Genomic DNA, 13,444 nt, shown 5'->3' with positions numbered 1-13,444 from the left:
CACTTGTTGGCTTGGATGGTTGACAAGTGTAGGCTTAGGATTAAGTCTAGGAAGGAGTCATGGATTAGTGACAAGTGTAGGTTCCAAATTAAGTCTTACACTTAGTGTGTGTGTGTGTGTGTGTGTGTGTGTGTGTGTGTGAAGACCATGGTGTAAGATTACATAGTGAGTGGAGGAATACTAAATCCTCCACTCACCTCATTTCATTTCATCTTCCTCGCTCTCATTATTTTCAAAACCCTAACCTAACCACCATTGAAGAAAAGCTTGGCATAGAGCTTATTACTTCTTTTTGGCCTCCTTCCACTCACCTTAGACTTTAAACCTTGGGAAGTAAAAGTTTCATCTCACTCTCCTCTACAAAACCCTAGTTTAGTTTTCCATTTTATGTTTGGTTGCTTTGGATTAAAGAGATTCAATTCTCTATTGAGGTAGGGGTGGTAGTATGTTTATATTTTAAGTGTTTTATGTTCCCTTGGGGTTTAATATATATTGTGTACATGCTTTTTGTATTGTAGTCTTGCATATTATAGGAAATCCTCACATTTGACTTAGGGTTTGTTGATTTAAGCATGTATGATATGTATTTATCTTGTGTAGAATTATTAAGGTTATCTATTATTCTTATTGACGTGAATTGCTATATTTGTTATGGTGATAATTCTATATTCTTGTTTATTACTATTGGTAATTATTTTAGAAGCCTATTACTATAATGTTGTAATCTAGTATATAAAGCTTATTGTTGAGGCATGACTTAAGTAGATAAGTTGATAGTATTATATTATACATTATATCATGATAAAGACTTGTCATTTGGTATGCCATTTTAGACTTAGAACCCTAAGACATGGTTTGTGTGATTTCAAATTACTTGTGCATGGAAGGTGGTTTATATGCCTTAATTATTGTCTATAAGTTTTGAACTTGATTATCATTTTGGATTCTCTTGGGACATTGTTACAAATGACATGGCTAGAGTTTGGCTCTAGTGCAGGAGGTACGAGTTCTCCTCATTTTATAGTGCGCACTAGGGTGGTATTCCCAGCGAGTTAGTACCCGGAATAACCGTTTAGGTCTTGGTTTACTCCGGGATTTGATGTCCAAGTTTTCCACTTATTGATTTCGCATTCAATTCTAAGTTGACAACCAATGCTTAATTGTGACTTGTAATTTTAGTTATTGGCGAATTGATGTTGTTAAGTACATTGATATAGATATTGTGTTGTGATAGAATCATTTAAGTTAGCTTAAGATGATCTTTTAGAACACCTTGAACATAGACGTTAAATGGAATGATCCCTTGTATTCGTCTATATTAATCTTGCAATGATATTGAAACTTTAGGGTATACGTATATGCTTCTTCCTACGAGTAACTTGATTACTCACCCTAGTTGTTTGAGTTATTTTACAGGTAAGGAGACTATATTCTCGGATGCTCATCATCCTTAGAGGCGTATGAGCAATTTGGAATAATTTTGTATATTGACATGCAAATGTTTAGTATGCTTCACTTTTGATGATATATTTTGTATACCATGGGTGTATGGTATTTTAGAAACTAATGTGGCTTTCTTGATGTGTAATGTATATCTAAGTACACTTTTTGATACTTATTTTGTATGTATGACATGAGGCTAAGGGCCATTAATTTTAAAGTTCACAAGTATGTTTTAAAACTCAAGTATTACTATAATAGCCTATTTTGTGAAAATTGGAGGTTTGGTATGTCAAAATTTGTAAATAAAATGTAATGAGGCCGTAGGCCATTGTAGCGTGTCTACTATATCATTTTACATTTGTGTGCATGTCCATATCTCACAAAACTCTTAAGTTTCAACTTTGGAACTATTTTTGGACGATTTATGAATTTTTTTGCAAAATTCATGCATTGGGGTATGATTTAAAGTTTCTTTTTGTTTTAGCATGTTATGGATGCTTGTATAAGGCTAGCGAATATTTATAAACTTGTTTTGGATCAAATGGGATGCATGTATAGCTTTAGACTTGGTTCGAGCACCTTCCATACAATTGACAGTAGCAATTTTTACTGATATCAGGTGCATCGGTCGGCTGACTACTAATATCAGCCGGCTGATAGACTCTTGAGACCAATTCCAGTGAGTTTGCTAGTGAAAAAGGTCGTTTCGGCCGGCTGATCCTTGCCATCAGTCGGCTAATGATTGAGTTTCGGCCAGTGCTTAAATGTTTAAAGGCCTTTCTTTGATTTCTTTAGCATGACCGTATGTTGCATTCTAAGGCAATATGGCACAAGATAAAAGAAATATGAGATCAAGCTCTAGATAAAACATAAAAGTAGCATAACTACACATAAGGGCACAATGGTAAAACAAATTTTTGTATTTTTCATTTTATGACAGCATGTATAAACAAAATGCAAATAATAATAATAATAATAAAATGCAAAGATGTATAAACAAAATCAAAAAAAAAAAAATAAAGAAGTCAGAATAAAACTATATGCACAATGAAAGAAAAAGAAACAATATGTTTTTATTTTTTTTATTTAATTTTTTTTTTTGCTTCGATCGATCGAACCTTTCAACAATCGATCGAGATTTTCCACTGATGAGAGCTAAAAAGTGCGTATTTAAACCCCTTAAGCTTAGGTATTCTAGAACCTTTATCTATCTTATTTTCCCGTTTTGTATTAATTTCATGTTATTTCCATTTTCAGGTACTTATCCCCAAAATAAGCTAACTCAGCCAAATAAGAGCAGAAATGAAGCAATTCTGGGATGAATCAAAAAAAGGAGTAAAGTAGAGCAAAAGGAAGCAAAATGTGGAATTTCAGCACTTCGATCGATCTCAAGAAAAGTTCGATCGATCCAACTTTCATCGATCTCAGCACTTCAAGATAGATCCAGGCCATAAAGTCATCTTCAGAGATCCCACAAGTTCGATCGATCCAACATCATTCTCTGATCGATCGAACTTTCTTGTCCTTATCCACATGTCAGATCTTATCCAATTGTACCACCCTACCAACCACTTTTGTCCTTTTCCCAAAAATATCTTCAAAATATCTCAGATTTATTTTTATCCAAAAAGGCGCCGCCATTGAGGATCGATCCAGCTTCAATTCAATAGATCTCAGCCATGTTCGATCGGTCTCACCACAAGTTCGATCGATCGAACCTCCCAAATCCTGAGAAAAATCCAAATTTCAGCTCATTAAAAGTTATCTCATATCTAATCATTAGAGGATTTTTGGTGTACGAACCTAGCTCATTTGGGGTGATATTTGACCTACCTATATAAGGAATATAAGCCACTTTTAGAGAAAAAAAAAAAAAAAAAAAAAAAAAAAAAAAAAAAAAAAAAAAAAGTGAAAATAGACATACTTAGAGAAGATAATACTTAGGGAGGAAGCAAAGGAGAGGAGGAGGCTAGAGACACCATTGGAGACTCTTCATCAACCAAGGAGCAAATTTCTTCTATGAAGCTTGCCCTTGAGGGTTGGAGGACATCATCCATGAGTGGCTAGACATCCTCTTGGGGCTAGTGTTAGCCCTGAGCATGCTTTCTACCTCTTGATTTATGTATTTTTGAGGGGATTTGTATTGTGATTCATGTATTGACACTTTTATATATATATATATATATATCTTGTTTATTCAATTATTTATGTGGTTTAATGCTTCCAATTGATCATTTCATTTTATCCATATGTCTATGTATACTAGAATAGATGTTCATGCGTTTGTCTCTATTTCTTGTGTTATTGATGCATGTCTATGTGTATTGATACCATAGATCTAGAGATTGTCAAGACATAGTGCTTAATGGCATGTTCTTGTGGTTTATTTGATGGTTCATACTCATTTCTTGATGGATTGTACATCTCCCTTAGTTTAATTAGTTTAATTTCATGTCATTAGCCTAGTTGTAGTGTAGTTGTTAAATGGGAGGACAATCCATGCTTGTTGTTGATGTTCCATACTTATGAAAGCAAGTAAAATATATCTCTAACCTTGTGATATGTTTGGATTGTGAGCTTAAAGAAAGGATTAATAGCTTAATTTGATATGTTGTGCTATCCACCATGTTATTTAGACAATATATTCTTAATTTGTCATCCATACTTGTTGGAACAACCACACACACGCACTTTGTTGCAATATGTTTTTCCCCTTATTAATCATTCATTAAAGTTGTAGAAGAGTATGCTTAGTGGTGATCTCTAAACCCCAAGATCTCTCTCTCTCTCTTTCATTCTCTTTATTGCATTATTGTTCACTTTAGTTTAAATAGCATCTTAGTGTAATTCAACCACCAACCACTATTTTGATCACTCGACCTACTAACCCTAATCTTGATTCCTCAACCTAGTATAATACCTCAATCCCTTGGGATGATCCTTTCTCATTCATACTACATAATATAGGTGTTAAGCGGTTTATAAATTTAAATTATGGTGCCCACTTGATATTAATTTTCAAACTCAAAGTGTTATGCATTGTTTTGTGCGCACCCTCGGGAAGCCACCATAGTTTTTGGCGCCGTTGCCGGGGATTGATTGATTAGCAACGTCGTATTTGTGGAGTTAATTAGGAATTAGTACTCTTTTGATCGTATCTTTACTTTGTTTTCAATTATTGTTACTTATTGTATTTGTTCTTGTTTGACTAGGAGCATTGGGCTAAGAAGGTGAGCAAAGGAGTATTCCAAGCAAAGGAGCTAAGTAAGGAAAAAGGCTAAAATCAGATTGCTAAGCTAAAAGCTAAAAATTTGGACTCGAAGTGCTAAAGGATCTTTGTGAGCTTTTTCTTACTCAGACCTTTAGTTAAATCGTCGGCCTGCGTGGAGGCTTGTATTTCAATTCTTAGATAAATCGTGAGCCCGCGTGGAGGCAATTTACTTTTCTTGCATATTGTTGTTAAAGCATGGGAGTATGGGAACATTGTATATGGAGGAAGTTTGTTGATTATTGACTTGTTGTGAAGGTGAAGTGTTTGTCATTATTTCTTGTCATGTCGCATTGTGCATGCATGGTCGTAGATTATTGAGACCCACTCTTGTCCCTTTAAATTTTCATCTTGAATCCATTGTTCGAAAGCCTAGGGGAAGAGCTAGTTCTAGTTAATCCATTTCATCAATGGAAGTTAACAATGAGGACTATGTGGAGGACCTTGGTCACATAGACCAACAAGGTATCCTCCACCCCAATGTGCATCATGATAACATGCAAGTTCCATTAGGCATGCCAAGGCCATTCGTTCATTCACCACAACAATAAGGCCAAGTTCCATTGGGAATGCCAAGGCCAATCTATGCTCCACCACCTCCCATCATTCAAGGCAACCAAGGTGCCCATGTTGCACCTCCAATTGTTAATCCTCCCCTTGCTTTAAGAGATCACTATGTGCCTAATGAATATAATGCACCCACATGCATTCAATTGCCACCATTTAGAGCACACCACTATGAAATCAAACCACAAACCATTCAAATGCTTCCTAACTATCATAGACTTCCAAGTGAAGAACCTTACAAGCATTTGGATGGGTTTCTTGAAGTATGTTCCACCGTGAAATATACAGACATGTCGGAAGAGGTCTTAAGGCTTAAACTTTTTTCATTCACCCTTAAAGATAAGGCAAAATATTGGTTTAACAATCTTAGGCCTTTTTCAATAACTTCTTGGGCGGAAATGCAACAAGAGTTCTTGAAGAAGTACTATCTGGTTTCTAAATCCAATGCCATTAGAACTTCAATTAGGGAATTTTCACATGGGGATGGGGAAACATTTCATGAGGCATGGGATGCTTTAATGAATTTCTTAGGAAATGTCCACATCATGACATGCCCAAATGGCAATTAGTTTAATATTTCTTTGAGAGCTTATCGGATAATTACAAAGGCATGGTTGATGCTTCCATGGGTGGCTCTTACATTGATAGGCATGAAGATGATGTGTGGTGTCTTTATGAGAGTATGAGTGAAAATTCTTTGCATCGTACTTTATCTTCGAAGAATGGTAGAAATTCTAGTGGTAGGAAAATTGTTGGCTTACATCAAGTCAACCACTCCAATGAAATTGCCGCTGAAATAAAATCATTATCTCAAAGGTTTGATCAACCAAAACTCAGCGAATCAAGTATCTTCCTTCCCTAACCATTCTCATCATGCATCTAATGAGACATGTATGACTTGTTCAAGTATTTTATATTCTACTTCCAATTGTCCCTATGGACATGTGCAAAGTGAGCATCATGAACAAGCAAATGTTGTTTTTGCTAATCAAGGGAACAATCTTTATCGCAATCACTAGAATCCTAGTTGGAGGAATCACCCGAATTTCTCTTGGAAAACCCAAGGGGAAGGCTCAAACCCTTCCCAAGGTGGTTTTCAAGGAAAGTACATTCCACCTCCACTACAAGGCCAAGGTTCCTAAGGTTTTAGATCATCATACCAATCAAAAGGAAACCAATTTTCTAATTCTCATTTTCCTAATCAACCATCATATTCCCAAGGAATTGTTAGAAGTCCCGCTTTTGAAGAGAAAGTTTTGACCGCTTTGGGCACTTTAGAGGCAAACACTCAATTACTTCATTCTCACTCTCAATCCTTTGCAAAGCTAGAGACCCAAATAGGGCAAATAGCTAGCACTTTAAATGCTAGAGAGAAAGGAAAAATGCCTTTGAATGCCCCACAAAAGCAACAATGTGTTGTGGAGACTCATTCCTCATCGGAAGGTCACACAATAGAGCATGTCAATGTGGTGACTACCTTGAGAAGTGGAAAGGTTGTGGACAACCGAGTGGGTATGTCCAATGAAGAGAGTGAACCGGTATAACCAAAAGTTGACACCCGTCCTGTTTCATATCATATTCCTCCTTCATTACATGTGCATGACCATATAAATGATAATGTATTGAAAAGTGATTTGAAAAGTAATTTTGAAAAGAAAGATGTGCAAAATGATTTGAAAACTTATTGTGTTGAAGAGACTTCAAAGAAAAATGCTGAAAAGGTTTTTGAGCCAAAAGCTCCATTTCCGGATGCCTCAAAAGGATCCATTTCAAATGACAAGTAAAAGGCCAAAGTAAATAAAATCATGGAAGTGTTTAGGCAAGTGAAAGTCAATCTTCCACTTTTGGATGTAATCAAGCAAATTCCGGCTTATGCCAAGTTCTTAAAAGACTTGTGCACCCAAAAGAGGAAGAACAAAAGCCAAGCACCTAGAAAAGTGGTCTTAACCGAGCAAGTAAGCTCAATTTTGCAGCATAACACTCTTCCCAAGTTTAAGGACCCCAGTTCACCTACCACTTCATGTATCATTGGTGATCATATCATTAATCGGGCTCTTCTTGACCTAGGAACAAGTGTTAATCTTCTTCCATACTCGGTATATGTCAAATTAGGCTTAGGAGACTTGAAACCGACGTCGGTAGTTTTACAACTTGCCGACCGATCAATCAAAAAGCCTAGGGGTATCATTGAGGACGTATTGATTAAAATTGATAAATTCTTCTTTCCCGTTGATTTCGTTGTCATTGACACGGAACCGGTCCCAAATCCTAAGAGCCAAATTCCCGTTATCCTTGGCCATCCTTTTTTGGCAACCGCGAATGCCAACATTAATTATAGGACGGGGATAATGAAGATTTCATTTGGCCACATGAAAGTAAAGTTGAATATTTTCAATCCAACCCCCAACTCATTTGATAAGCATGAAGAGATTAATGTTATAGAGAAATGTCACGACCTTAAATGTGAAGGAATTGAGTTTTTGTGTGAGACCAAAATTTCAAAAAGTCCATCTTCAACCTTGAAACCAAAGAAAGTTGTTTCAAAATCTTGTTTTGAAAGGGCATGGAAGCCCAAAGATTGTCTTGACCAAGGACCGAAAACGTCTTTCGAGCTTAATCCAACAAGTTCCTTAAATAATCATTTGTTGGGTGGAGTTCAAAGCACTTATCACCCCATTAAGGAGGGGATGCACTACAAGATGTTTGATCCAGGCTAAAAGAGCCCAACGTCTTGCTAGAGACGTTAAAGACTAGCAAGACATTTCATAGGGTGTCAAAACCCTATTCCTCCCTCATTTCTATCTTTAATTTCATTTCTTGCGAAGTCTAGATATTGGCTTTGGGTTCATATGCATTGCTAGGAACTGTGATTAGGATTGCATGCACTTTTATGTTGAAATTGAGCATTTTTCATAAGTTCGATCAATCTCAAAATGAGTTCGATCGGTCGAACTTCCCACCTGCATCAAAACCTGCATCCAAATCACTTTCTGTCCAATGGTTCAAACAAAACCTGCATATGTCAGCTCTCTATCCCATCGTTCGAACTTGTTCCTAGATCGATCTAAACTTCTTCGATCGATCCAACTTCTTATTAGATCAATCTGCAGTTCCAACACTTAGAAAAATTTTGAACCTACATCCAAAAGCCTCTTTGTCTCATCGATCAAACATTTCTTCAATTCTATGCATTTTCGATCGATCGAAGGTATTCTGCAATCGATCTTGGAAAGATCGATCTTTGTTCTTTGATTTTCAATTTTGACTTTGTTTTGACTTTGTTTTAAATTTCAAAAATTCTAAAAATATATATATATTTTAAATTTTATTATTTTTATTTTCCAAAAATATATTCAATTTAAAATATTTATAAAAAAAAATAAAAAAAATAAAAAATCATAAAAATACTTTGTCACTTAAGAGGAGAGATTGATGTCAGTTCGATCGATCTGAAATTCAGTTCGATCGATCGAACTGGCAAGGGAATGTTTTTAAAATCGATTCAGGGTCATTCGATCGATTCAACAAGAATCAATCGCAGACCCTCGTTTCCCCTTCGCCGCTGCATCCCAACTCTTCTCCATCTCCGACGAGACTCCGGCGAGCATCCCAGGCGTAGAATCACTCTCTCCCCTCTCGGATCTTGATTCGAATCTCACCCCTTTCGCATCTCCACTTCTCTCTTGATTCCGGTGAGATCCGAACCTCACCTCTTTGATTCAAGATTAGATTTGATGCATACATGCTCTAAATGATAGATCTAAGTTGTTTCCATGATGAATAACTCTATTGATGAAGCTTTGAGCTCTTTGTATATATATATGTATATATATTTTTGTTTTTTTCATGATTTTGATTTGATTTCGGAGTTTTGCGCCGAACCAAGTGACCCAATAGGTTGATTTGTTGTGTTGATGGGCCCACGACCATGTTCGTGAAGGCCCCGTGCCATTCACGTCACAGATCTGTGACTTTTCGAATTTCACTTCACAGTTCGAACGATCAAACTTTTTATTCGATCGATCTGTAACAGATCGTTCTCACTCATTCTTGATCGATCGAACTTCACAGATCTGTTTCACACATCTCACACACCATCTCTTGTGTTTCATGCCATCTCATACATGCCCAATGCCTGTGTTTTCCACATTGGATGCATTCCATACTTATACTGTCTAGCATGTTTCACATCATGTCACTTATTCCTTGTCACTTAAATAGATCCATGTTCCCTAATTGTTTTGTCTATCCTATTTGACATACATGATTCTATGAACTGTACTTTAATTCTTTATATCGGCACTGACTTCCTTTGCAAGTTTTTCCTTTTATTTTCCAGACCATGGCTAAGGTCAAGACTGTAGCCCGCGGACACTATCACCGCCGGGGCAGGCCGAGTTTGGATGATGAGGCTGGTCCATCTCATGCCCAGGAGCCCACTCCACCTCAGTCTCCAGTTGGCAGCCGCCTACAGTCTTCAGACGGAGCATCTTCTTCACAGGGTGATGCTGAGGCTGAGCACATACCATCTCCACCACCACAGCCAGCTTAGGAGTTAAACCAGCCATTACGTAGATACTCACGCCTTCGAGTGGCGCATGAGTCGGTCTTCGACACAGACTTCTTTTCCCGATCGGTGCTTACCCGGTCAGCATAAGATGATATCTTCAGACGGAGCATCTCAGCCATACTAGCCCCTGTCTCATACTCAGTGTACCCGAGGTTGGTCCGGATGTTCTACCAGAACCTCCAGCTTGCCCCGAGTAACCTGGCGGAGCTGTGGACCACCATTGATGGCTACCCGATCCGCATCACGGTGGACACATTGTCCAGATCTTGCCAGTGTCCACACATCTGCCCTCCAGAGCTACAGAACACATATCCCACTCTCTACAGGCCCACATATGCAGACATGACCGTTTTACTCATAGGACACTATGCCGGTGGCGAGACCTATGCCACCCAGACCTATCTTCCAGATGACCTGTGATTTTTTGACTCTGTCTTGTTCAGTAACATCTTTATGGCCGGCCATAAGACACAGAGGCGCGGTGACTATTTGACAGCTCTGTCAGCAAGGCCAAGCCCAAAAGGGCTAGGTATCTTCCATTTGGCCATCTCATCACCGAGATTCTACGAGACCAACGCTATCCCTTCCAGCCACGGGAGCAGACTGAGTCTAGGGCCTGTTCCTTCAAGAAGAAGGACTGGAATAAGAGCTATAATGCTCTTATCAAGAGTCTGAGGGACGATGCTATAGAGGCAGCTGAGGAGTTAGAGGCAGAGGAGCAGGCAGTAGCAGCAGCAGACCTGGCAGCGAATGATATACCAGTCGATCCGGCTGTCGTACATATAGACATTGATTGGAGTAGCCTGCAGAGGACGCAGAACAACACTCTTCAGTTGCGTCACCCATTCACGATGCAGAGCAGGCTCAGGATCATCATTCTCCCACTCCAGTGGTACCTGAGGCTCCAGTACAGACACCCAGTTTTGGAGAGCGACTCCAGGCTTTGGAGGATGCTGTAGTATCTATCCGCGCCGACACGGTCTCTCTCCGAGAGAATGCTGTCTCCATTAGAGCTGATATTGCTTCCCTTCGTACGGATGTCATGACCGCATTCAGAGATCTATCTAGAGACATCTGCGGAGCGCAACCTGCCCGTCCTACCTTTTCTTCCTGATCTCTCTATCCCTTTCCTCCTGTCATTTAATATATCTGTGACCTCCGCATACTTTTGATACTGTTATATTATTCTTACAGCCGTGTCTGTCGGCTTTGATACTGGATGTACTGTACTTTATTTTTTTTATTTATATATGTTTTCTGTATGGATGTCATATTTTCATATTCTTATAGCTATCAGTTTGACTCCATCAGGTGCATCCCAATGACTTCAGTGAGAGAGAGTACTGCCCAAAATTTTCAGGACCACCCTTTTACCTCTCTCTATTTTCAGTTGCTATCCCATTTATACTTGCATGCCCACTGTGCACTTTATTATCCCTTTTGTTATCTGATGAGTTTATCCAAGTGCCAAAATTTCAGGACCACAGTTCATTCCAAGTTTGGGGGGGCTATGCCACCCACTTTGGATACTTCTGTCCCAGCCATTCTTTGCCTTAATTGCACTGGTATACTCTTTCCTTTTGTTCTCTTTGCACATTGAGGACATTGTGCCATTTAAGTTTGGGGGTAATGGTGTTTTGCAGTGTTTGTTTTTAAATTCAAAATTTTGAGCATGACTTGTGTATTTGAGAGATTCTATATGATTGGTCCATTCTAGCTATGATTTTGATCTTTTGAGGACTATATTGCTTAGAATTTAAAAATTGCATGACTTGAGAGTCCAATACTCCTTGTATGCCTTGTGGATACCATTTAGGAGTAAATTTTTCGAAAAATTGATATCTTGCTTGCACTTGTGGTCCACATCATCCTGATTTTGTGATTACTTTGAGATTCACCCTAGGATTCTACACTAGCATAGGCGCACACTAGTATTCATTTGTGGGGTACATTCTTTGTTGATTATTGAATTGGTTATATCCCAATTGGGCTAGTAGTGCATTGAAAGCTTTCATTCTTGATAAAGGTGGATAACAAACCCTTTTCACTAAGTAGCCGGGATTCTAGCCTCATCAAGCACTGAATTTCTCGCGCCGAAAGGTGGTCGGCCCAAACTCTAGGTTAATAATTGAATTTTAAAAAAAAAAGTTGCAAAAGCAATAAAAATTTGAGGACTTCTCCCAAAATGTGAGAAGTGGGAAATGATTAGATGGAGGTTTTTTTGATTTGTAGCCTAGTTAATTTGTGCTTGTAAGTCCGTAGGGGTGTTTGAACACCTAATGCCCTAAAGCTGTCTGGTTTGGAAGTCATTGACCTAACGCTCGACCTCATGAATCGCTAGAAAGCTTAATAGATCAAAACATTGCACCATGCTTCCATCTTAAAAAAAATAATAATAAATATATATATATATATATATATATATTTGAGTGAAAAGAATAAGTGTACCTAGATCAATAAAGCTTTAATAAAAGGTCCACTCTTTATCTTGATGATCGGTACTAGATTTGTGTGCTAGTTTGAGGGTAAGGATGTGATCATTTCTTTAGTTGGCTAAGATAGCAATATATTTGATGCCGGTCCACTCAAAAAGGATTCTAGAGTTGTTTTGATTTACATGATCATTTTCTTGATGTGTGGAGGACCATACATGGTTACTTGATGTTAAAATTTTGGGAGATTTTTTGGAAATGGTTGAAAAATTGCATACTTGAGGTAGTTTTCTCCCGATGCTTGTTTGCAATATTGGTGCCTCTTTTGAAAGAATGAGCTTAATGTTTATGGGTATCATTTATGGAAACCCTCACGAGACTTCACTCGTCCACTAGGGGTAACCTAGGGGTTTAAAAGGCTTATTGCATATGCTAAATGCAATCGTGTTCCCTACGAAAGTGGCATCGTCTATTTATTATTTTCTAGTTCATAGTTGTTTAGTTGTTCATTTCATTCCTTTACTTTATAGTTCATTGCTAGGGACTAGCAATATTTAAGTTTGGGGGTGTGATGAGCGCTGAAATATGCGTATTTAAACCCCTTAAGCTTAGGTATTCTAGAACCTTTATCTATCTTATTTTCCCATTTTGTATTAATTTCGTGTTATTTCCATTTTCAGGTACTTATCCCCAAAATAAGCTAACTCAGCCAAATAAGAGCAGAAATGAAGTCATTTTGGGATGAATCAAATAAAGGAGCAAAGTAGAGCAAAATGAAGCAAAAGGTGGAATTTCAGCACTTCGATCGATCTCAAGAAAAGTTCGATCAATCCAACTTTCATCAATCTCAGCACTTCAAGATAGATCCAGGCCATAATGTCATCTTCAGAGATCCCACAAGTTCGATCAATCTAACATCATTCTCTGATCGATCGAACTTTCTTGTCCTTATCCACATGTCAGATCTTATCCAGCTGTATCACCCTACCAACCACTTTTGTCCTTTTCCCAAAAATATCTTCGAAATATCTCAGATTTGTTTTTATCCAAAAAGGCACCTCCATTGAGGATCGATCCAGCTTCAATTCGATAGATCTCAGCCATGTTCGATCGATCTCACCACAAGTTTGATCGATCGAACCTCCCAAATCCCGAGAAAAATCT

The 13,444-nt window shown here is 38.0% G+C and overlaps 1 pseudogene; it reads right to left on the bottom strand.

The window, feature by feature from the left end:
• Positions 1 to 5,732: 5,732 nt before the first annotated feature.
• Positions 5,733 to 5,830, bottom strand: LOC132283921 (small nucleolar RNA R71; annotated as a pseudogene).
• Between the last annotated feature and the right edge of the window lie 7,614 nt (positions 5,831 to 13,444).

The sequence above is a fragment of the Cornus florida genome, unplaced genomic scaffold, assembly GCF_030987335.1.
Source record: "Cornus florida cultivar Cherokee Brave unplaced genomic scaffold, ASM3098733v1 CherokeeBrave_3.0.0_Hap2_Chr01, whole genome shotgun sequence".
Classification (NCBI taxonomy): domain Eukaryota; kingdom Viridiplantae; phylum Streptophyta; class Magnoliopsida; order Cornales; family Cornaceae; genus Cornus; species Cornus florida.
This window is presented reverse-complemented; position numbering and strand designations above follow the sequence as displayed.